This window comes from Zea mays, chromosome 4 (assembly GCF_902167145.1).
Source record: "Zea mays cultivar B73 chromosome 4, Zm-B73-REFERENCE-NAM-5.0, whole genome shotgun sequence".
In the NCBI taxonomy this organism is placed as follows: domain Eukaryota; kingdom Viridiplantae; phylum Streptophyta; class Magnoliopsida; order Poales; family Poaceae; genus Zea; species Zea mays.
This window is the reverse complement of record NC_050099.1, coordinates 13,777,913-13,792,754: the sequence shown is the minus strand read 5'-3', so window position 1 is coordinate 13,792,754 and position 14,842 is coordinate 13,777,913.

The window sequence follows — 14,842 nt, the reverse complement described above, 5'->3', positions numbered from 1 at the left end:
GTGGCTATATTTACGTAGGCCATAAAGGCTACTACTACTATTAATAAGGATGCTATAGCAAGCACCCGAAAAAGTAGTTAGGTCTGAGAAGACGACTAGAATGAGCATGCATCCTGATTGTCGCATCATTGTCTCTTGTGCATCAACATGCTTCTCTCACCTTCATTCCAATAATAAGAAATTGTGAATAATGTGCTGTATTGCTAGGAACTGCAAAAAAAGTCTTATCCTGTGTGTCAAGATAGTCTTGACTAGGTTGTGTTATGTGCTTCTCTTGTCTTGCTATCTAGGTGATATTGTGATTGTTCAACCCTTTTTGAAAAAAAATTGTTGCTTGTTTTGGCCATAAAAAGAGACCCCCTTCTCCAAACAATCTAGTGGTTCCCTAGTGAAACCTAAAAAAAATCATATGCTTATGTTAGTTTTTCTAGCCCTTGTGAGTTATCCTTGAAATTACACCTGCACAACTTGTAAACCCCCATAACTTGATCGCTAGACCGACCCAAGTCTCCTTGTGCACTTGTGACAAAAAAATCGTTTGGTGTCTAGTTGCGCAAACTCTATCAAGGCCATGTTTCTTCCATAGATCCTGTCCCGAAACTTCATAACATTTCTGTTGATCATCCTAGCCGATCCTGTTTGCCTACCTCTCCTTTCGCATCGATCTGGTGATCTCTTTCCTTGTGAATCATGTTGTGGCTTTATCATCCGAAGCTCTGGATCCTTCATTGATTCTGCCCTATTATCTGGTTATCTGCTATAACCCGTTCTCAAGTATCGGATGTTGATCTGCCTAAGTCTCTCATTTCTGATCATTCTCATACTCCTTCTCCGAGGATCATGACGATGTTTTATCTAAACAGTGTATCCATGTGGATTAATGAATGTTGCTGTTATCTTTGGATCTCTCATGTCTCTAAAAGCTTATCAATCTCGATCTCATGGTTGGTTCCTCCTCATATTAAATATCGTATCAATCTTTGGCTGATAAATCTCGTGATGATCATAAAATAGTTCTCTGAGTTGAAGAAAATTCTCATATGATGCTCATTTGCCAGCAATCTCTGCTTCAACTCCGATCACATTCTTATTTTCTGAGCCATACTCTCATAGGCTCCATCTATAATTGCTATGTGGATTTCATTGGTTACGTTTGGTAATGGTGTTATGACTAACGACCGATGGTGCCGCGACGAGACTGAGAGCCTACTATGGTGCACACATGGTTGAGCTGCTCGGCACGCGCAGGTATCACGGTTAATAGTCGTGATCCATTACGAGACTATACTGATGTGCTATCTTTTGTGGACATTCTCTCAAAGTGATCGCTGCATTTTGTCTCAATATGTCGCGATATTCTACCCAAATCTATCTTCAGTATCTTGTTAGATCCCATCTCCTGAATTTTCATCTATCTCCAGCCTGGGAGTTACATGCTTCTCCACCCTTAAGAATCTCATTCGAATCTCGGGACGAGATTCTTTTAAGGGAGGAAGGCTGTGACACCCCAGGTGTTTATTTCGTGTTATGTCGAGAGATTTATCCTAATCTCGGATGCTCAATGAAAATTTCTATTTCTCGATCGTGCCTATCTCTGTTTATCAGGCTTTCTCTTGGAAGTTCACCGAATTCAGAGTTATTCGATCGCGAGAAACAACCAATTTTGGAGCGTGTTAAAACTTTTATTTCTCGAAACGAATGCAAACTCGATGATCAATCTCGATTTATAAATCTCGTCTAAAGCCCATTTAATCAAACGCTCGACAGTTGCTAGTCGCGCTGTGTCCGACTCCGATTTCTCGATGTTCGATCTATGTCCAAAAAATTAATTCGACTCCGTACTCTCAAACGGAATACTCAGTATGTCGTCCTCTAATCAATTTTATCCGACCCGACCAAATATCTATGTCCGAATCCGCTGTCTCGATAGTCGGTCTACGTCCAAATACTTAATCCGAATCCTTATTCTCCCACAGAATCTCTTTGTGTCTACCTCTAATTAATTTTTATACAAATCAGCTTGTTATCTTTATGTCATCATTCATCTCTATCCATCAAGCGTATTCTAAAGGTTTCTCAAGCTTGAACCAAATATTCGTACGAAATTATAAATCCTATGCTTGCTTGAGACTGCTCGATTAAGTAAAAGCAAATTTAGAAATTCAAACAAGTTATGCCAACTTCCCAAAACACTCTATATCAACTCTACAACAAAAGTTATTTAGGGTTCATGTAGAGAAAATGCCAAGAAAATATCAAGAAAATAGTCCGATTACCTTAAAAATATAATTGGGAGCTTTATAATGATACTACCTTGACCAAAGTGAAACTTTAATTTATATTCAAGATATGAGGTTTGACCTTTAATAAACATTGTAGAGCCTGTGTTATACAACAAATTTTATATTTAAACCAAGCCTTGATTCAATCTCTAAGAATCTCAAACAGTGTCATCAAAACAGAATAAAAATCTGATTTTAGGATTCGAATTCTTCTAAGTCTGAAATCAGCATCGTTCGGGTTGACGTCTCGCGTTCCCAAATTTTTGTTGAACAACTCAAGTTTTCCCAAATATAAAAGTTGTTAATAACTAATAGGGGCACAACATATTGAAAGATGGCATTCATCCGATTCCGTTTGACGTGCTTTGACATTCAGTTCTCGTGAGTTTCCACTGTTTTCTAACCCACTGACAAACCAAATTTTGTGGGTCTATAACTCTCTAACCAGTGCCCGAATCAACTCAAGTCCTGTACAAGATTTGTAGAGTGTACATCAAGGAAGATATTTTGTGCAGCAACCAAGATCCGATTCCAAGCAGAAAATGCCAAAACACGTTGCCCAAGGTCGTCACTTTTGCACCTGCCACTGCTCACTGCTGTCTGACATGTCCAGAGCTCTGCTCTATAAATGGCAGCACCCATCCCTCTCCCTTCTCCGTCACGCCATCTCCCCAGCTCGGCCTCTCCTTCACACTGGCGCTGGGCAGGAGCTCTCCCATGGCCGGCCCTCACCTCCAGCCCCTGCTCCTACTCGAGCTCGCCAGCAGGGAGCAGCTCCTCCACCGTCGTAGCCGCACACGAGCAGCAGCACACAGCCCGCGCCTAGGATGTCATCTCCCTCCCTTCTGTGTCGCCGTGAGCTCTAGCTCTGTCCATGACTCACGCGGCATGGCCATCACTTCTCCTCATCTCGGCCAGCAGCTCCTCTCCCCCAACGTTCTGAGCTAGCTGCCATGTCCGTGTGGGCTTCTGGAGGTTGAAGAAGACGCCTAGTGCCAATGACAGGTGGGCCCTCGGGTGAGTCTAAGAGCGCAGATTTTATGCTTAACTTTAAAAATCCGTAGAAAACTGTGTAAAAATCGTAAAAAGGTAAATGAGGACATTTTGAAATCCTTGTAAAATTCTCTATGCCATGGATACATAAGTTGGAATGTTTTAGTAGAAATATTTGGCGGTAGAAATTCGTATTTAAAACTGGTTTAGAGAATAAACGAACTTGCTTCTCTCCATAGTTTTATTTATAAAAATCTAAAAATGATGAAACTTGTGTTGTTGGTTAGATGTTGTCATACTCTAGCTAAGAAAAATATAAAACATATATGTTGTTCACTGTTTTCTTGGTGTGTTAATTATAACATTTTAAAAAGAAAAAAGATGAGTGTTTTTCTTGTTATTTTTGGATCTGTAGCTCTAGTGCTCCAAATGGGTTGAAATGTTTACAGTAGACACTTGGTGTGATGCTTGGTGACTGGTAAAAAGTTCATGAATTGTTGTGCAAGTATGATTAAGTTAGTGATTTAACTTGTTTAATGCACCTTAAATAGTTTTAAATGATTTATAAAAAATATATGGATGTAAAAATGGAAAATGATGTTCCACTGTTCTTGTATGATATTATAGTAGCCTAAGAAAACTTGATATGGTCATGCATCCACAGAAAATAATTAGTTTTAGATTTAACCTTGTCTCACATGTTTTATTGCATCAACAATTTGTTATTTTTGTAGTAAATAAAATATAAAACCCGGGAATGTGAAATTTATACATTAGTCATAATTTGTTGTTAACTATGCCTCATAAAAATTCCAGCCCCAAATTAGATAGTTTCATATGGTGCTAAAATAACACCTCTTTTATAATTACACGAGTTAGTGAAAATTAGGAGAAAACAAAATCATGCATGTTTCATGGAATGCTTGAGTTACACCTTAACACCAATTAGAGTTTAAATGGTTATGTCATGATGGTCTAAAGTTAAATATTAGTATTTCATCACAATTTTGTGTGATGTCGGACATGTGTGTCGAAGTACTTTATTTGGTGCATGTGTTTGTTAATTGCGTGGTAATAACTCTAGCGCACGAAATGACTCGGATAAAAATTGTAAGTGACTTGTTGGTCCTAATTTGTTTGTTTCAACTCTAATAAATAGTAAAGTGTTAGAGTAATTTCAGTCTCTAGAACATGACAATTCTTAAAGTAAAAAAAGAGCTAAAATTTATAGTTGCTGTTTTGGACAGCACGCACTGTTTTAGTTGTGCTGTTTGTTTGATGAACTAAATCATATTTTCTGTAGAAAGTCATATAGAAGAGTTGTAGATAACATGGTTATCTTGCTTGTACAAAAAATGGACAGCCATAAACGTCGTTTAGGAGTTGTGCTTTTCACAAGCCCAGCATCTGAATCTATCGAATTTCTGAACAGATTTCAGAAATTGCAATGGTTGCTTAAGTTAAGGTTGAAATAAGTTATTGGTGGTCACAAGAAAGTTGTAGATAACTCTATTATCTTACTTGTGTTAAAAATTTGACAGACATAAGTCTGACAATTTAGGAGTTATGTTTTTTACAAATTCAGTAACTGAATCTGTCCACTTTCTGTACAGATTTCAGAAACTGTATTGTTTGCTTAATTTAATGTTGCAATCAGTTGATGGTCGTTATAAGAAAGTTGTAGATGTTTTTTCTATCTTGCTTGTGTTAAAATTTCATAACCATGGGCCTGACAGATTAGGAGTTATGAATTTTACACATTTGTTGCTGTGTTCTGTCCACTGTCAGAATAAATTTTGAAAACTGTAATGTTTGATTTGATTAAACCTGGAATCACTTCTTGGTGATTATAAAAGTTATGTAGTACTTTTGCTAAGCTTTCCAAAAAGTCTTGGATCACTCTTTTTGGTGGTCTGAAACTTAAGTTATGAATGTTTCAAATATGAAGATTGAATCTGTCCAGTTCTGGACAGCAAAGTCTTTTAGTGATGTTTATCCTTAGTTAAATATTGAATCACCTTGGGATGTTTATAAATAATTTATAGAACATTTAATTAGCTTTCCAGAAAGTCTAGGATCAATTTGTTTGGATGTCTGAATCTTCAGTTATGAATTTTTAAAGTCACAAGTGTGAATCTGTTCAAATCTGGACAGCGCTGTTGTGTTAACACCTTTTGACCTTGCTAAGTGTTTAATCATGCTGTGATGACAATACCAAAGTTGTAAAGAACTTTTCAAGATTTCTAGAAAGTCCTAGTTTACTATTTTTGGGTAAATATCTTGTGAGTTATGACTGAAACAAGTGACTGCTGTATTGCTGTCCAAAAATTCTGCTAGTGCGTTTTTGATTGTTTAGTTCACCCTTCTCGCTAAAAATGTTTGGTTTGCTCTTAAGTAATGTAGACTTGCCATGGCTAAGCTAGAGATGACATGTGTGTCTTGTTTTATATGTTCCTTTCTCTAGTGATTGCGATATAAGAGTTCCATAGATATTGACGCTTATGTCCTCTATTGAATTTGGGTTGTCGGTGATGCTTGTGTGCGATCAATAGGAGAACGAATGAAAAGTCGTATCTAAACAAACAAAATGCGCGTACCTGTAATGTCATAGTTGTGTTGCGTAAATAAATAAAATGTCGTTGTCTTTTTAAAGGTGTTAATATTGGACGTCGATAACGTGTAGATAACTAATGCTAGCATATGGTTGTTTACAGTGTCTTCTCATTTAATGTTTAGTTCGCCGCTGTGTCTTTGTATATCTTGTGTTACTTTCATTATATTCTTACATATGCATTTTGCATCTCATATAGGACCGAGAGATGATGATCGAGCAACTGATGTGGTGCCAACCACAAGATGCAGATGATGGACGACCCAAGGAAGGATGGACATAATCAGTGGATGCTCGCCAAGCGAGTACCTCCCCCAGCAAACACTACCTAAGTGTTAAATTAAAGGCAAGCCCCGGTTTTATGCATAACCGTTATATATATGCTATTTTACTGCACTTAATGTTTGTAGGCTTGTACTGTGCACTTAAGTGTAGGAGTTGCTTGAAACCCTAGTTGCATGAACTCAGGATTCCTTTTGAGATGGATACTAGTATGCTAGGTCGAGTAGCTGCTTTACTAATTAGGGATCTCGGTAGAAGTCGAGTGATTTTTCTAGCACTCGCGCGAGGTCAGGAATTGGTTGTACCCACTTTCATATCATATTGATGGTTGGTCTGTGGACACGGATCCATGGGGATGCGTGGTTTACAAGATGAAATTGGAATAAGGATTAACGTGCGGATACCTGTGTCAAGCGTTTGAACGTACTAAACACATACCGAGAAATATGGTAAATCGGTAAGCCTAGTACCTGAGTGAACCTGCCCGCAGATTGCCCTCCTCACGCGACCTGAGACGTGGTCTCCCATTCCGGTTATGGTGGGTACAAGTGCGGTCACTGCACGACGGCAGTCGGGGTCAGTGAGGCATTGTACGCCAAGGCGGTGAGCCCCTTTCTGTTGCCAGGGAATCGATGGGGACGGTTGATGTGTGTGGGGACGGAGTGCCCCTACATGTCGTGTGTTTAGGTTTACCTTGCAAGGATAAAAACTCGATTCGAATCGTCTGCTTCTCGCAGCTAATGAGACTGCTTGATCCATTGTACTGCATTGAGTAACAAGTGGAAATGTGATGAGTTGACAAAAGATGTTGATTGCTAAATTTGCTTGATACCATGAATGAGTAGATAGTACACCTCTAGTCTTAAGAGAGTCACACTTAAACTTGACAAACCTAAAACTTGATTTTTAGACTCAGCTAGTGCTTTTGGCAACCAAACCCCACAGCCAAACAGCTGCATGTCTAGAGGTAGAGGAGTAGACTCCTCACACCGGGTAAGTCTAGCTGAGTATTAGTATACTCAGCCTTGCTTGTGGCACAATTTTTGCAGGTACCCCTCTTGATTTGGTTGATGGTGTGACTTGGCCTCCATCCCTGCCACCGGGATAGACGGTCAAGTGGGTTATTGCTTCCGCAGGAGAGGACCAGGAGGAGTAGTGTGGCCAGGCTTCGCCATGTTACTCGGTTCTTCTCCGTTAGTTATTTCCGGTGCATTAAAAGTTATGGTTATTATTTCTGAAACTCCGATAATGTAATCACTAATGATACTTATTAAATTTGTGGTATTATGCTTTATTGTATTTCTCTGTGCCTCACCTTCGAGTGAGCTAGTGGTATTCGATCCTGGTTAAGTGGCTTTATCGGACTAGATCCGAGGGACTGACGGTTTATTCCTATTTAAGTGTGGTCTAGCCTCTAAGGCGGGACTTAGGCACTCAAGTTGGAATAATTCGGGCGGTTCCGCCACAGTCAGTAGGGGGGGATAGCGACATTCCTTGTCTGCTCTTGTTAGCCTGCAGGAATTGTCTATAACAGATTTTGATCAGGCTCTCGAGGACGTTGTTCCTGAAGATATGCTGTCAGAGCCAACTGACGGTGATATGATGGACGTCTGTTCTGACACTCTAGATGTGGGATTAGAGGTATCCCGGGCAGCATCTCGTGCATCGTCGACCTTGGAGGGCGGTCTTCGGTGCCAAGAGGTTGGTCAAGATTGCTCAATTCCCATGGAGGTGACTGAGAATCCTTCAGCCTTAGAGGTGGCTGTTGCAGGGAACTCAGTCCTCAAGGGTGGTGCTGGCGGTTGCCTAGCCCCCGAGGGTGTTGCCGGTAGTGATCCGGCTCAGGTGGATAGCGCAAGCTGCAACCCAGCCCCCGAGGGTGTTGCCGGTGGTGATCCGGCTCCGACGGGCAGTGCGAGCTGCAACCCAGCCCCCGAGGGTGTCCGAGCGAATTCCCCTTCTCATACCTCCATGGATGTCCACGCTGGGTCTTCTCCACCGCATTCTGATGGCATAATAGCAGTGCCTGCTTCAAATGAGGGAGTCGCCTTAGAGGTCGGCGCACCGGATGCTAGAGTTCTGATGCCCGCTAGTGGTGTTGAGTTAGTCCCTGATGACGATCTTTAGATTGTCCCGGTTGACATTCCTTCGTCGAGCCATCACCTAGCTTCTCATGACTTGGGATTTCCTTCGTTCTTCTCTAATCTTCAGGTAATCTTGGCTTTTTCTGTTCTGGTAATATTCCTAGTGAATCATTGTCTTTGTACTCATTAATTTGTTTTTAATATCAGGCCATGGTCGACGAGATGGCTGGTCAATTGAGGTCACAAGGTGCCTTTGTCTCAGACAGAGCTCTGTCTCTGACGCAATGGAATCCATTGCTGCTTCAGAGGCAGACATCTGATTTGAAAATGTCAAACACTGGTTAGTGTCTTTGTTTCTTCCTTTGCTGTTTGACTGGTCTGTTTTTAACTGTGTGTCCATCTTCGACTGTTTCCTGCTAGATATGACCCGGCTGTTGGGGGCCTTCGGCTTCCGAAGGTCCTCAAAAACAAGATTTAACAGTGTTTCTGGAGTATAATGTGTGAACAGGTATCTTTGGACTCGAGTCGATATCACAGTAGGAGAAGCCCAAATAATACGAAGGTTGATACAACGCCGAAGATGTGAGCAGGAAAGCTTCGGCGTGGTAGCAGAAAAGGAAACCGACTTAAAGATGAAAAGGCTATTCAGACCTCGGTGGATTACTATAGAATTACTACCAAATGTAAAGGGCATGGATGTAATTTTATATGGGCTGTGTCCCGTGCCTATAAATAGGTGAACAGTACCCCCGTACTGCTCACGCTGACTTGGCATTTGCTTTTGCGTCACGCTTGTACTTTCGCCTTCTTTCAAGCCGAAGGTACATTTGTAATTTGATATTATTTCTACTTTTCTATAATAATAATACAGAAATGAGTTGATAATAATACATAATGGTTTATGCTATCTTTTGTGTCTCATATGATTCCTTCTTCATTATTATATGTTGAATTTATGAAGGTATGTCCTTCATAACCTTCGTCCGAAAATCATTATGTCCTAAGGAAAATAATGCTTCGAAGGACGAACGACTTTAACGTTTAACATTTCTTGTGTTGCCTTGTTCTTAATTCATAGCATTTGAGAACAAGTCCCCAACATTGGCGCCCACCTCCGGTGAACTCACTTCCACTCTTTGAGTTTTGAACACCTTCGGCGATCATAAACCTTCGCTATGGCGCTGAAGAAAGCTTCAGCAACTGGGGCTGCAGCTCTGCAACCGCTAGACCCCAATCAGGAGACTCTCTCCCTTCGGGAGGCCCGAAGCCAGAAGAGGAAGGCTGTCAGCCCGACACCGCTAGAGGATGAGCTAGACCAAGAAATCAGAGACATGGAGATGCTTCATCAACAGGTGCAGAGGAAGAAGGAAAAGATGGCCAGGCTAGCTGAACTGCAAAGGCAGATAGACGAAGCCTCTGAAGAAGTTCGTCATCTTACTCAGGATGAGCAGAACCGAAGGCCTCAGAATAAAGACCTTCGTCAGGAGGGTTTCCTCAACGAAGATGACTGGTATGAGAATTTTCACCATGGAAATTTTGCTTTTGATGATGCTTCTCCTCTGTCCGCTGAGCTGCAGGCTACACCTTGGCCTCCGTCCTACAAGCCGCCTCAGCTTCCCATATTCGACGGCCATTCAGACCCGAAGCAGTTTTTGATGAGCTACGAAGCAACAATATCTTCGTATGGTGGCAATACTGCAGTCATGGCAAAATCTTTTGTTATGGCTGTCAGGAGTGTTGCTCAAACCTGGTATTCCTCCCTTCGGCCAGGAACGATCACTTCATGGCAAAAGCTGAAGGACATGTTGTTAACTAGCTTCCAAGGGTTTCAGACGAAGCCGGTCACTGCTCAAGCTCTATTCCAGTGCACCCAGGATCACGAAGAATACCTTCAGGCGTATGTCCGGAGGTTCTTGCGTTTGAGGGCACAGGCACCAACAGTGCCCAATGAAATTGTCATTGAGGCCATGATCAAGGGACTTCGGCCAGGACCTTCAGCTCAGTACTTTGCTAGGAAGCCTCCTCAAACTTTGGAGAAGCTGCTCCAGAAGATGGACGAGTATATTCGTGCCGACAATGATTTTCGTCAAAGAAGGGAGGAGGCTTTCAGGTTTTCTGAAATGACCAGGGGCTTCGGAGGAAGATTTTATCTGAGGCATGTTAGGTCAATTCACAACTCTACTCAAAATGATGATAAGGGAAGTCAGCAGCAAAGGCCACAGTGCTCCTCACAGGCTTCGGGGCAACAACAAAGCTCCTTCCGGCCGCCAGCTCCAAGAGGCAGAGGCGCCAGGGGCTTCGGTGGAAGGTTTGGAGATCAACCAAGGAGAATATTTTGCTTGTTCTGTGGTGAAAACAAGGGCCATACCACCAGGATGTGCCATGTTACCATCCAGAAGCAAAAGGAGATAGCCGAAGCTGCAGCACAACAGGCTCAGCCGAAGCAAATCATGCACACTGCTTCGTATCATTCGCCTTACATCCCAGAATATGTAGGCAACCACCCTGCAGTTTCTGTTGCTTCGGCGAGTCAACCTCAAGCTTCCTGGCAACAGCCTCCGCCTCCACCACCGCTGCAACAAGGCCAGCAGCCAGAAGGGGGCCAATATGCTCAACACCAAAGGGACTTCAGAGAACAGTCCGAAGCTCGCATAGTCAATAGCACTGTGCCAGAGTCGAAGCACATCTATTGACAAATATCCTACCTTGATAGTAGTCTTTTCCATTCAGTTTTATTTTCTGTGTAATAAAGGACATTTTTTAAATTTCATGTAATAGTTTCGTTGTTTGCCACAAGGAAAATATATTTTCTCCACAGGCTTAAGTTGTTGAAGCTTAAAGATTTGCGATAACAAGGAGGACCTTCGAATTATCAAAAATTCTTCGAAGCAACAAAAAGTCATTCTAAGGAACGCAGAGTAAGTTTGCTGAAGTTACAAAAAGCCGTTCCAAAGGGAGCGCAGTGTAAGTTTTCTGCTCCAAAGTCGTTCCAAAGGGAATGCAGAGCTTACAGCGAAAAATAAACGCTGATACCGCCTAAGTAAAAGGCGAAGCGCGAAAAGTCAACGCGAATACCGCTGAAAGTAAAAGGCGAAGAAGCTCCTAAGGGAGGCTTACAGCGAAAAATAAACGCTGATTCCGCTGAAGTAAAAGGCGAAGAAGCTCCTAAGGGAGGCTTACAGCGAAAAGTCAACGCTGATTTAAAAAGATTATGTGTTTTATTACAGGGATGTGCGTGTATCTTCGGAATAAATACCATTTTACATAGCATAACATCATCACATCATTTCGCATGGCATAAGCATCATACATCATGCTGCATATGGCACAAGAAGGGGACACAATATCGATCTTCAGAAGAATGTTTTGAAAAAGGGGAAAATCATGCTAAGTCACAGGGAGATACACTATTGATCTTCGGAAGTGTAGCTTCGGAAAATATCTTCACGAAGCTTGGATATTCTTCATCAGAACACTACGGATATTGTTGTGATAAATGAAAATTCTTCTTCACAAAGCATGAAAAGAAGGGAATGTGTTTTTTCGTCAAAGACTCAAAAACGGTACGTATGTAAAATTTCATGCATCGTAAAGAATTGAACCATAAAAAAAAGACAAGTATATTACATTCAGGATTACAAGATATTATACATATTATATTTCAGATGTTTTTACAATAGCACCTAGTCTTCCCTAAGTACTACTTCCGCAGCTTCATTCAGGAGTTGATTAACAACTTGATCCATGATAGCTTCAGCCATCTTTTTAATTTCATCGTCATCTTTCGGGGGAGGGCCCGGAGACGCTTTAGTAGGATCTGAGGGAGGACAGGATACAGCTACATTGCTATTACAAATTGCGAACGAAGTTTAAAATCAAAAATTACAACACAATAAAAACCATTAGTTAATACCTATTTGCCCTTCGGGCTCTGCGCTTTTCTCAGCAGCCTCTGCTACTTTTCTAGCATCATGGATGCCCTTTTCGCTTTTTTGGATAATTTCTCGGGCCATTTCTCGACCACCATTGTCCCAGACATCGGTGAAAAATTTTCCACCAGCCATGCTAGCTTCGGCTGAAGGATCTTTTGCATCTTCGAAGGACAAGGTAGCTTCGGATTGCGCTAAAATCTTTACATGCTCGCAGCCCTTTTTCTCCAAATGGTGGCAATCCCCCTGGCACCCGAAAAAGCACATATGTCCCCACGGCTATTTAAAATTTCCTCGAAGGCCTCAGCTTCGTGATTAATCCATTCGATGGGATCTTCGGGGTTGCCTCTTGTAAAGTTTTCTTCGCTCGAAAATGCGCCAACGCTGGCGAAGCTAGCTTTCATTTTCTTAACACACTCCATAGATTTGTCGTAGCATCTTTTCTTGGACGAACGAAGCTCTTTAACAGTTCCTTCTAAATGATTTGCCCATTGGTCGCTAAGTTCTCGCCTCGTTTCTTCAAGTATGTGTTCCTCTTTAGCTCTGGCTAGTTGTTTTCGAAGATCTTCAATTTCACGCTTCTGAGCCTCAGCTTGACCTTTAAAAGTAGCTTCGTCTTCTTTTATTCTATTTATCAATGAATGCAATATTTTATCTTTTTCGAGACCTTCGTTCCTTAGTTCAATTACTTCGGAACGAAGGTTGCTCAGGGCCATAACACACCCTTCATCTTCGGCATCTTTTTGGGCCCTAAGGGCATTACTAAGTATAAGGCCCTGCAAAGAAAAATGTATGTGCGTCAATAAATTTAAGCAAACAAAAAATTTTGGTTTCAAGAAAAAATACAAAGACCTCATTTTTTGCACCTTTAAGCTATTGTACGCCAAGCTGTCGGCCAGCTCGTTTTTCGACAACACCGAGAGACCGTCTTCAAGTGTTGGGAATCCGAAGCTCTTGCTCATCTCCCGACAGACAGAAATCTCCTTGCTGTCAGGGAGACAATACAAGAAGTCTTCTTCTCCGCTGCCGTTGAATATCAACGCCCCCTTTGGATATTTCAGTTTTTGGGCGTAAAACTGGGCCTCTTGCTTTTCTTTTTCAGACAACTTTTTCCCCGAAGCATGTCGAACAATATAATCAAGGACTTTGGGGGATGCTTCGGGGGCAACAGCACTGATTTCTTCAACAAGAATTGGCTCTGTCATTTTTTCTTCCTCGGTTTCCAAGGATTTTACCTTCGTGGGCTCTGAAGGCCCAGCTTCAGTCTCAGTTTGTTGCTTTGGAGCTTCAGCATCAAAGATTTCAGTTTCCGCTTCGGAAGTTTCAACAGTCTTCTTCGGAGTCATGCTTGAGGACTCAATTGTCTCCAGAACATCTAGCACAGTGACCATTCTTTTTCTTTTTGGGGTCACCGCTGGGCCCTTTTGGTTTTTTGTTGTCTCAACACTTGCTGAAGGACTTAAAATTTCCAATATTTTCGTTCCTTCAGTACTCGGTTCTTCTGCTTTCTCTGCTGAAGGTGCTTCAGCTTTTTCTTCGAACTTTGGCTCTGAAGTTAGTTCTTTAATTTCGGTGGCCGAAGAGGTTTCACCGGCGAACTCAGGCACTATAGCTGGTTCAATGTAGCGTGGCCGGTGTGTGAGAACTTTTACCCTTTGTCTCTTCGGCGCTGGCTCGCTGGGAGCGGCTGAAGCAGTTTCCTGTGCAGAAGTTGCGCTTTTTCTTTTTTGGCCCCGCGTTGGATACTGGTAGTCGGGGTACACGAACCCAATTGCGTCAAACACTCGGTTCAGTCTTTTCTTTTTCCGGCCTCCGAAGGCCGCTGACAATGCAGTATCTTCGGCCTTTGAATAAACCGCAAGTAGTTCATCACTTACATTTTCAATGCTTTTTAGCCAGTCATCATCTGGCTCTACGAATTTGTCTCCGAATTTGAAAGTGTACTTCAGCCTGATAAGTCCACCTTCGTCAGCCTCCTTTATAGTCTCTTGTGGCATTTCCCATTTTTCCGCGAGCGGCCATACTCTGAAGGCAATATGCTCTTGGACCAAATCTCTCGTTCCAATAAAAGAACAAATAACTCCGAAGGCTCTCTGGCATTCTTCGGCAGCTTCATTCATTTCAACCTTCGGCCTCCGCAGGCCGAAGCTTTGCCAAATAGGGCGCATAATTATACCTTTAATATCTTCCCGTGTTTTCAGGTCATTCTTCACATAAAACCATTCTGTCATCCAGTCGCCGGGCCATCTCTTCCGAAAGGTTGGCACGGGACAGCTTGACCCAGACCGAGAAACGAAACTGTAGCAGCCAAAATTATTGTGATACTGTTCCTTACCCCAGGGTTTTGTCTCGTATGATAATTCGTGTATGTTGCAGAAACTTTTCGCATCAGGTTCCAGACCTTGGCTTCTCACGGCCCACACGAAGATATTCAGCCTTATGATTGCTTCGGGGGTAAGTTGGTGAAGATAGACTTCAAATATTTTCAGCACCTCTACGACAAAGTTGCTCAGGGGAAATCGTAGTCCAGCTTTCAAAAAGCTTCGGTACACTACGACTTCATTTTCTTCAGGGTTTGGACAAGTCTTTTCTCCTTCGTCGGCCCTCACAACGGACAAGTCCCAGAAATATCTTCCCCTCATGTTGACAAGATGATTTTCT